We start from the raw sequence: 10,848 nt of genomic DNA, 5'->3' as shown, positions 1-10,848 counted from the left end.
TAGTGTGGAGGATTAGGGTTAAATCAATATAAACCCTAATACCCATGACTCTTCCTTTCCAAGGATACATGGGTTAAAAGCTCCATGGTCCATCCATGGACTCCCATGCAAGCCTCGCACATACTAAATAAACATTAGCCCACACTATATAAATACAAGAGCCCATATTTAATTAGTCACCTTTTGATCACTAAATTAATTCTTAATAAATTTAAGATCAATACTAATTAAATAATATGATTTCATATTAATATATTATACCTTATAATATATTAATAAATCATAAACATACTATTCTCAAAATATTATCCATACAAATTGTTCGGGTGAAGTGCAACCCAAATGGACCATGCCGGATCGGGTCAACTGCATCTCAAATATTGTTATGGACTTAGACACCTTATCCAACAGTCTCCCACTTGGATAAGTCTAATAACTATATTTGCAGATATGACTTTAGGAACCAACCGACAATCGTAGGTTTCAAAGCTCTATTCAACTATGAAGCGCCATTTTAGATAAGTGATCATATAATCCTCTGTTCTCAAGCTATCAGCCGGACAAATACATGGAACAACGTCGTACTTATTGTCCAACAGTTTGTTTCCCGATTTCCGATTTGTTTGACATGGAACTAAAATTGAACACATCAATTAGGTTCTGATCGGGCCTGGTACATAGGTCAAAACAAAATCATCGAGGGGCCCAGATATCGCTTCTAATCCTCCAAGGAGTAAAAGGAACAAAAACTTCGATCCTATATTTGAAGCATATGGGACACGATTCATGATGTCTCACATAAAGACATGATACTAGATCAGTCTTTTGCTATAATATTTTTTATTTGCCATGTTTTCAAAAATCGACTATGAAGAGGGATGCCGTAATCATAATCGAATTTTGAGAACGCAATATATATAGAATTCCCTTATGTTGAACCATTCCAACAAAAAATTCATATATATATATATATATATATATATATATATATATATATATATATATATATATATATATATATATATATATCCTTGACTAAAGATGATTGAAATCTCAATCTAAACTTTTAGGATTGAAACGAAGTATAATCTCCTCTCCCTTAATTATAGCAAAACAACATTTTCCAAGCGAAACTTTTGATTTCTATAATTAACATTACTTATCATAATTGATTATGCTCCCACTGGCATAATAATTATTTAGCATAACAATTATGCTCCCACTAGTTTTGACATGTACTTAGAAATCGACTTCTAGAGGTCAATACTTTATTGACTTTCATCACCAAAGTTCAGATTTCTTGATATGAGATGCTTCGACAAAACTTTATCTAAGCTTTTCAGACTCATACACCTTTCTTTAGATAGCTCACATGCTTGTCTAAACAATTATGAAGAGGGATGTGTAACGACCCAAAATTTTTTGTTTAAATAGTACTAAAAGCTAACAATCATCCATAATATATAATGAAACCGTACGTCACAAATCCCAAAAAGTTATAATAGATGTGTCATGACAAGAGAACTGTATCAACATATCATAGTATCTGAAATAAACTCCCAGGATAAAAAGCTGAAGTTGTGATGTGTGCGATGTCATCAACCCGAGCTCTTCCCTTTACCAGCGGAAGTACCTAAAACCAAAACTAAAAACTGTAAGCACGAAGCTTAGTGAGCTCCCCCAAAATACCATATATCATACAATAACATATAACACACATACTGGGCCTTGCCCACTGCGTTGGACTGAAATCTGGAAACTGCATCGGATCGAGTACGGAAACTGCATCGGAATGAAGTCCGAAAACTAACCAGGGCCTTGCCCTCTACATCAGACTGAAGTTCGGAAACTGCATCGGACCGAAGTCCGGAACTAACTGCATCGGATTGAAGTCCGAAACGGACTGCATCGGACCGAAATCTAGAATTGGCTGGGACCTTGTCCCCTGCATCAGACCGATGCCCGGAACTGACTGAACACAACATAACATAAACATATCAACTGGCATGAACATATATAGTGCATACTGCATCGAACCGGAGTCCGGAACACATAACACAAAACATGCTTGAGTCACAAAGACATCAAGCACTCCAACTACTGCATCGGACCTGGGTCCGGAACTACTGCTAACTAAACGGGTTGGCATTGTGGCTGTAGGCCCGTTCCTACTGGAAGGAAACTCACCTCGTAATGCTGGCTGCTGAAATGCTAACTCTAAAAGTGGTTGACTACTGCTCCAGAACTGTTCGGCTACAAATCCCAAAAGCAATAAATCAGGTACTTATAAATGCCCTCACGGTAAAATGACTGTTTTACCCCTGTTTAAAGTCAACTCCCTGGTCAAAGTTAACTTCTAGTTGACCGGACTCGCCAAGTCAGGGCGCAGACTCGCCAAGTCCCTCCATTACTAACTCTGAATTTAACTCACCGAGTCCCTTCCCCACTCACTGATTCACCCTGAACTCACAAATCGAAGAAGAGAGGGGACGCGCGACTCGACTCGTCGAGTCCGAAGAACAACTCGCCGAGTCCTAACGTGCAGATTTCATAAAATCGATTCTAATCCATTCCAGAGCATCTAACTCGTAGATCTGAGCTCCTGGAACCATCTGAACATGTAAAGTTGCTAACTTTACGTGTAAGTAAGAAGGAATGAAGCTATTTCACTCAAACTCTACTTTAATCGGGAAAACACATCTAACTCGCTGAGTTGTATGAACAACTCGTCGAGTCTAAGGCTATCTTCATCGGACTCGTCGAGTTGCTCATCCAACTCGTGGAGTCCACGACTATCTTCATATGACTCGCCGAGTCAACCTTGCGACTCGCCGAGTCCATTCAGTCCTTTTTCCATACAGACTTGATTTGAGCCCTGCATCGGCTCCAAATCACAGATCCAAGCTTCTAAAGCATGCTTATCACGTAAAGTTGCAAACTTTACAGGAATGCATGGCTTTAAAGGCTTCAAATGCCAAATCTAAGCTCTTAATGGGGTTCCAAGCTCAAAAGGGACCTCAATCATGACCACAACTAAAACTTTACATTTCTAGAATGTAATGAGGGTCCAGATTTGAAGTATAACCCGACCATAAGGCTTTATCACAAAGGATTTGGGGTTTTTGGGCTTAAGAGCAACAATTTGGAGACAAACAAGATCTACTAGATTAATAAGAAAGATGGAGACTTTAATACTAGAAAAGATGACCACAAATGAGTGTGTTCTGGATCTACCTCCTCTTCCTTGAACTCTTCAACCTTCTTCTTCTTCTATTTGCTCCAAAAGTTCCTTCAAAAAGTAACAATCACTCATACACTCTTTAAGGGGGCTAGGGTTCGGTAAAGGATTCTCTGAGGGTGATGGAGGCGAGGTTGGGGCGCATTAATGTGTTTAAATAAGGTGCAAACCCTTAAAATCAGGGCTTCATCGAGACACGCGGACTCGCCGAGTCCCAGCGTATGGACTCGTCGAGTAGACAACTCAATTTGCGTGATCGTCCCGTCTCTACTCGACGAGTCGGGCTACAGACTCGTCAAGTACCCCTTAAGAAATGGAAATAATTTATTTAAATCACATACCAGAAATGAGGCGTTACAACTCTCCCCCACTTATCTTAGACTTCGTCCTCGAAGTCTGCTGCTGCTGCTGAATCTGAAAATAATTCTGGATAATGCTCCCTCATGTCCCCCTCGGACTCCCACGTCCACTCTGAACCCTTTCGGTGCTGCCACTGCACCTTCACTAACTGAACCACCTTGTTCCTCAAGGTCTTCGTCTTTCGATCTAAGATCACAACTGGTCTCTCTATATAATTCAGGCTGCTATCAACCTGAATATCCTCCATGGGTACAATTGTTGACTCGTCCACCAAACACTTTCTCAACTGAGAAACATGGAAAGTGTTGTGGATCTGGCTAAGCTCTGCCAGAAGATCCAACCAATAAGCAACCCGACCCACCCAGGCCAAAACCCTAAAAGAACCAATGAACCTGGAGCCCAGCTTGCCCCCCTTCTGAAACCTGATAACATGCTTCCAAGGTGATACGTTCAGGAGGACCATATCGCCCACCTAAAAATCCGAGTCCGAATGCCTCCTTTCGGCGTAACTCTTCTGCCTACTCTGTGCAGTCTGCAGTCTGCTACGAACCTGCTGGATCAACTGTATGGTGTTGAGCACCACTACGGTGCTCCCGATCACTCGCTGACCGACCTCGCCCCAACAAATCAGGGTCCTGCACTTCCTTCCATAAAGCATCTCGAAAGGAGGACGGTCAATACTAGCGTGGTAACTGTTGTTATATGAAAATTCCGCTAGTGGAAGATACGTATCCCAACTACCACCGAAATATAGAACACATGCCCGGAGCATGTCCTCGAGAGTCTGAATCGTCCTCTCGGTCTGCCCGTCCGTCTGGGGGTGGAAAGCGGTGCTAAAATAAAGACGAGTCCTGATATTGCCATATTTACACTTATTTTTAGGCAGTATTTAAGTACATTTTTATTAATAAATTGATAATATGTTTAGAATAATGATACTTATGAGTTTAAATTGTTATTTTCAGTTAATACAAAGGATTTTCGAAGAAAGGGACCAAAGGTGGCAAAATGGGGAACATGGGAGGCTTGGAAGACAAGAAAATAATAAATTCACGATAAGAACTAAATTCACGACGTGGCGATGAAGCCCACGATGTGGCATGGGTGTTCCAAAAGATAAGCATCGCGACGCGGAGGATTTCCTTGAAGGATACGGATTGCTTGAAGCCCACGACGTGGCGCAACCTGGCAACGACGTGGCGCGAGTTTTTAAGGATTATATAAGTTCTGCTGATTATTACGAAAAGGGAGACTTTTGGCAGAAGAAAAAGAGTTCCAGGAGACGAATAAGAACGAAAGAAAGGTTCTGGAAGAGGGTTTTCAACACCAAAAGAAGTAAAGGTTTATTTTTAGAACATGTCTTTCATTAGTTTTAGCTGTGTTAGTTTAATTACTATGATGAGCAGCTGAATCTAGCTACTCTTGTTTAGCTAGATGAAGCTTTGAACTTATGAATATTTATATGATTATGGATTAAGCTTAGTTGGTGAAAATTTGCTTGTGTTTGATTTGTATGACCTAGCATGTTAATATTTGTTTATATAATTGCTTAATTACATGTTCTGTGTAGCTTAGTGACCATTGAACTGCATGAACCTGTGTACCTAATAATTTAGTGAACATTTAATTGTTAGAGCTAGGATTGACCAATCTTAGTTAGTAATTAGAATAAATAAAAGTTTAGTTGTGCTAGAGAACGAGAATTGTGGTCATAATTGCGTTTACACAACAAATCTTATATAGCATATTTACAACTATAATTAGTTTTGTGTTTAATTATGTGTGAACATACATGGTTTGACATGAATTAGTTAATTATTGGTAAGATAGAACTAAATTACTAATATAATTAAAAACCAACTTAGTAATCCGTAATTGTTAGCTAGCCATAAGGGAAAAGTGGATTCAATCTAAACAAGAGTATGTGTTTTTACTTATTGAATTGGATTTAAGTTCATCTGATCTTGTAAAATCAGATAAAACCCTTTATTAAATTTGTTAATAAATTAGGTTAATTTAATAGTAAGTAAATTAATTAGAACACCGTTCCCTGTGATCGACACCCGACTTACCCAAGCTATACTATAATCTGACTAGGTACACTGCCTATAAGTGCATAGATAGTTAAGTTTGTTAGGTTATAAATATTAAAATTAGTGAGTACTTTTGTGCAAATCAAGTTTTTGGCGCCGTTGCCGGGGAACGGCTTAGTTTTTAGTTTATTTATTTGCATTAAATTAATAGATCCTTCTTGTGGAGTCACAGCCACAAAAAGTTAATTTTTCAGCAAAATAATTTTTTTTTACAGAGTCCACGACGTGGCCACATACTTGGCACGACGTGGACAGGCAAAAAAATTTTAAAATTTTTTTTTAGTTGGTAGTTAGTTTTTCTTATTTTAGTTCAGTTTTACGTTTTAGTTTAGCAAGTTGCAGGAGTTCATGACCAGAAGCTCAAACACACACTTGGTGCCACCACTAGAAGACCCCGAATCTGCACTTCACAAGAAAAAGACGCCCTTGCAAGAATTGAAGTCAGCCTTTTCTAGGAAGTCGGGAAAGAAGACAGGAGAGTCCAGTTCATCAGCGAAGCACAAGAGCAATCTTGAACATTTGGATCACACACCTGTGCAAACCGAGTCCGAAAGCGATACCGAGCCAGAATTTGAAGAACACACAAGTGAACCCGAAAACGAGCCAAGGAACGAGATGGCAGCAATTGAAGAAATGTCCATGGGAGCATACAAAAAGCGGATCCGAGATGATATGGGTCCTGGGTTAGTCCAACCCGCAATTCCTGCCACTGCCACATTCGAGCTGAAGGGACACATATTGACAGCACTGAAGGACATTCCATTTTTCGGAAAGGAGCATGAGGATGCTTTTAAGCATCTAGACGAAGTCAACGACATTGCGGATTACTTCAATGTCCCAAATGTCACCAGAAATACAGTCTTGCTTAGGATGCTTCCCATCACTTTCAAAGGAGCTGCTAAGGAGTGGATAAAAGCACTCCCACCAGGTACAATCACCACTTGGGCTCAAATGCGTGAGCAATTCCTGGACCAGTTCTGCCCGCCATCCAAGATAGCCAAACTCAAGAAGGCGATAGCCAACTTTGAGCAACAACCGGGGGAGTCACTATACGAAGCATGGGAGCGGTACAAGGGCTTACTCAGAAATTGCCCTCAACATGACCTAAATGTGCAGCAAGAGATGTCAATCTTTTATGATGGGGTCAATGTAATGACAAGACAACTCCTTGATTCTCAAGGACCGTTGACAAAGAAAAATCCAAGGGAAGTCAAGGAGCTCATCGAAGAATTCGCGAAACACTCCCGCGAATACCATAACCCGAGGCAAGACGGAAGTAAAGGCGGTGGAGGGGCCCAAACTGAAGACATTGCAGCTGTCATGGCCATGCTAAATAACATGGATCGCCGGATAACACAAATGGACCAGTCGATACATGCCATAAGAGTGGGGTGCGAGCGATGCAGTGGTCCACACTTGACCAAGGACTGCAATATGGATGAGTTTAGGAACAGAAAAGCTCAAGTGTGCTACTCTAGTGGGGATAAGTTTGATGACGACTGGAGGAAACCAAAGAGGGAGTGGCTGCCATATGAAGAGTATAAAAAGCAAAAGGAAGAGAAGTATAAGCAGACAGGTCGAGGCTTTTACCAAAAGGAGCAGCCACCAATCGAGAAGAAACCCGACCTAGAGACCATTTTGATGAAGTTTATGGAGACTTCGGAAAAGAGACATGATGCCGCGGATTCCACTATCATGGAACAACAAACATTGATAAAAAACCAGCAAGCCTCCATCCATAACCTTGAAGTACAATTTGGTCAACTAGCCACTTTAGTCCATGAAAAATTGTCCCCGAAGAATCCCGAAGTAAAAGCCCAATCTCACGTAATGGCCATCGATACTGAAGAAGATACAATATCCGAGTTCCTGGAGGCGTTGGAAGAACAACCGCAGCAGCCCAAGAAATCAAGAATCGAAAATGGAGAGAATGCTGAACCAGGATCGCCACGACGTGGCACACCTCTCACCATGACGTGGCGCAAGTCTGAGCAAAAATCTTTTGAGCCTATTCCAGATTATCATCCACCTATGCCATTTCCCACCCGTGCAACACTTAGTCAACTGGAGAAGGAACATTTAGAGTTTGTGAAGCATGTGAAAAGGATTCCAATTAATACTCCCTTTGTTGAGTCCTTATCCAAAGCGTCCGAGAACCAGAAATTACTACAAGACTTGATAGATACGCGAAGGCAATTAAAGAAGCAGTCTACAGTAATTCTAAGTGAGCAAATTTCAAAAGTTGTGTTGGGAGAAACACCAGAAAAGATGGGGGATCCTGGACGCCTCACTCTTCCATGCGAGTTTGGGAATAAAATGAAGGTTAATGCTTTAGCCGATTCCAGGGCTAGCATTAATCTAATGCCTTTTTCATTTTATCAAAAATTGGAGATTCAGAAGATGAAGGCTACAAAAATGAAGATCCACATAGCAAATCGTTCGATGACACAACCCCGAGGCATAGTGGAGGATATTTTGGTGAAAATTGGAAAATTTGTTTTTCCAATAGATTTTGTAATCTTGGACATGAAAGAAGACACGGATGTTCCGATAATCCTTGGTCGGCCATTGCTTAACACTGCTGGTGCCCTGGTTGATATCCACGAGTCAAAGCTCACTTTGAGGGTTGGGGATGAACAAGAAGTCTTCGGGATAAGAAATGACTTTCAAGAAGATAAAGAAGAGGTGTTCACGATTAATGAGGAGAATGAACTAGAAGAGTTGGAAAAGCTTATGGAAGAAGAGATAAAGGTAGTTCATCAAGACAAGAGGACAAAACCAAGGGCATCTGTTCCGTATTTGATTGAAGTCATAGCTTACAAGAACCCACCTTCTTGGGTGAGCAAAGAGGATGAGGAAATGACAAGTGATGAAGAGGAAGTCACTTCAAAAGTAACAAGGCCGGTGGTGAAAGAAGAGGGGATCGCTATAGAGAGCAAGGAACACACAAAGGGCACAAAACGAAAGCATGAAGAAGATGGAAAAGCAAAAAAAGAAAATTCAAAGAAGGCGTATAAAAGGAGAGTTCAAGCCTATAAACGGCGGTTCAAGGAACAAAAGATCCTGGTGGTAGACTCTTCCGAAGAGTCAACGTAGAAGGAACGGAGTCCAGCTCAAGACTCCAAGAAAAAGAAGCGCTTCTCGGGAGGCAACCCGAGTTTGGTTTGCAATTTTTTTCTTTTTTTTATTTTCTTTTTAATTAGGAAAGACATCAATTCATCATCTAAAAACCGGTAATAAGCAGAGAAATAGCTGTAGGGGACTTTAAATAATGAATGATTTGCAAAGAAATTAGTTAATAAGATGAATATTATTAAAATTTGGCATCTGACAACTCCCACGACGTGGGCATAGCCAGCCACGTCGTGGGTTAAACTATAATTCGTGATCTTAGGAAATTTAAGGCCCACGACGTGGGCAGAGCCCGCCACGTCGTGACCTTTAAAAATCAGGGGGGGGGGGACCAATCGCTTAAAACCCTTTGACCGAGAAACCCCTTATCCCCCACTTGGAAGATTGCCGCGCTCACGGGAACATCACGACCCTGCTGCCAATTTCTTATTATTCTTCCAAATTCATTGCAAGATCTTGCTAATTACTCCATTTGGTATGTGTTTTACTCATTATTTTGCAATTACTTCTTCCAATTTCAAGTTTTCGTGATTAGGGTTTGAATGATTCACGAAATTGGTTGAATCTAGTGTCCGATTTTAGTTTGCATGTTATTTAAAAGTCCATAGGAACAAACCCCAAGAATTATTTTTATGGAAATCGCACGTAAACATGACCGGTTCAGAATCTGGGTTCGACGTGACCCACGACGTGGCGCATCCTGGCCACGTCGTGACTTCTGGCAGACCATTTATATATGTTTTAATGTGTTATTTGTTTGCTGCTTTGCTTTGCTTTTGTTTGCAGAATAGGACCACGACGAGCTGTCCAGCAGGAAGAGGACCCGATAGATGTAGCAAGCATACATCCTTTATACCAGTTTCCTCAAAACATTCCCCGACCGTTGCTAACAACCTACGAGAATCGGCTTGGATGGCTATACAATAGGGAGTTTGCAATAGCCCCAATTATTGATTGGGGATGGCTTGGTAGAGTGGGAATGGTAGTGGAGCTGGACCGTTATTGGTCGAAGACTTATGTTGGAGATCAATTTTCGTTCACTTGTCACGGCTGGAGGAATTTATTCGCTATTCAAGAACCCGTGTTCCGGGAATTGTCGGTAGAATTTTTCTCTACCGTTTGTTTTGAAGAGCGCACCCTTGATGTCACCTACAATAGGGCACTTGTGTTTCGTCTTGGAGGTGTATATCGTAAGTGTAGTCTTCGGGAGTTTGCTTGGCGTATGGGGCTCTATACGGAAGTGGAGACGCAATCTCCATTTTTTATTCCTTTCTTGCTTGGATGTGTGCGGGATTTTACTCCGGGTACTTTGGATGTGCAGTTTTGGCGGGGCATTTCTAACCATGAGTACAACACTCGTGACTCGAGTGAGTCACAAATACGGAATCCTGTTTTCCGATTTTTGCACCGCCTTATCACGTTTTCCATCAATCACAAGCATCATGGTGATAAGGTCCCTATCCAGAATCTATTTTATTTATGGACACTTATTACCCCAGGGGTTTGTTGTGATTTTCCTTATATGTTGGCAAGGTTTATGGGGAAGAAAGTGGCCAATTCTAGGCCTGGGAGCCCGATTACTGGGGGGCATTTGGTTACTCGACTGGCTAGGTCATATCAAATTTTGACCCATGACTTTGTGAGGAATCTCACTCGATTCCCGGACACAGACTTGACCATTCAAGTCTTGGGTGTGATGCGCGCGGTGGTGAATATCGGGGGTCGCTTTGTTATACCACCGATCGATGACGAACAGGAGGAAGTGCAGCCGGGACAGCAGCCACCAGCCAGGCCGAGGCGTCGGAATGTGCGGGCTAGAGGAGAGGTCGAACGAGAGCATGCTGCTTCGCAGTATGTGCAGGGAGTGCCCACCGACCCTTTTCAGAGTCGGGTGGGAACGTATTTGGATAATCTACGAGGTCATGCTATTTACCATACCCAGCTTACTGAGGGTATCTATACACATTTGGGTGTGACCCGACCACCTTCTATGCCACCACAGTATCCTTATTTTCCGACATGGGA

General features: G+C 41.6%; 1 non-coding gene across 1 annotated transcript; it reads right to left on the bottom strand.

Moving 5' to 3' along the window:
* Positions 1-6,690: 6,690 nt before the first annotated feature.
* LOC128126483 (small nucleolar RNA R71) lies at positions 6,691-6,797 on the bottom strand. The gene has a single exon (XR_008224479.1). It is a non-coding gene; the product is annotated as a small nucleolar RNA R71 (small nucleolar RNA).
* Positions 6,798-10,848: the final 4,051 nt, after the last annotated feature.

This window comes from Lactuca sativa, chromosome 5 (genome assembly GCF_002870075.4).
Source record: "Lactuca sativa cultivar Salinas chromosome 5, Lsat_Salinas_v11, whole genome shotgun sequence".
NCBI classification, from domain to species: Eukaryota; Viridiplantae; Streptophyta; class Magnoliopsida; order Asterales; family Asteraceae; genus Lactuca; species Lactuca sativa.
This window is presented reverse-complemented; position numbering and strand designations above follow the sequence as displayed.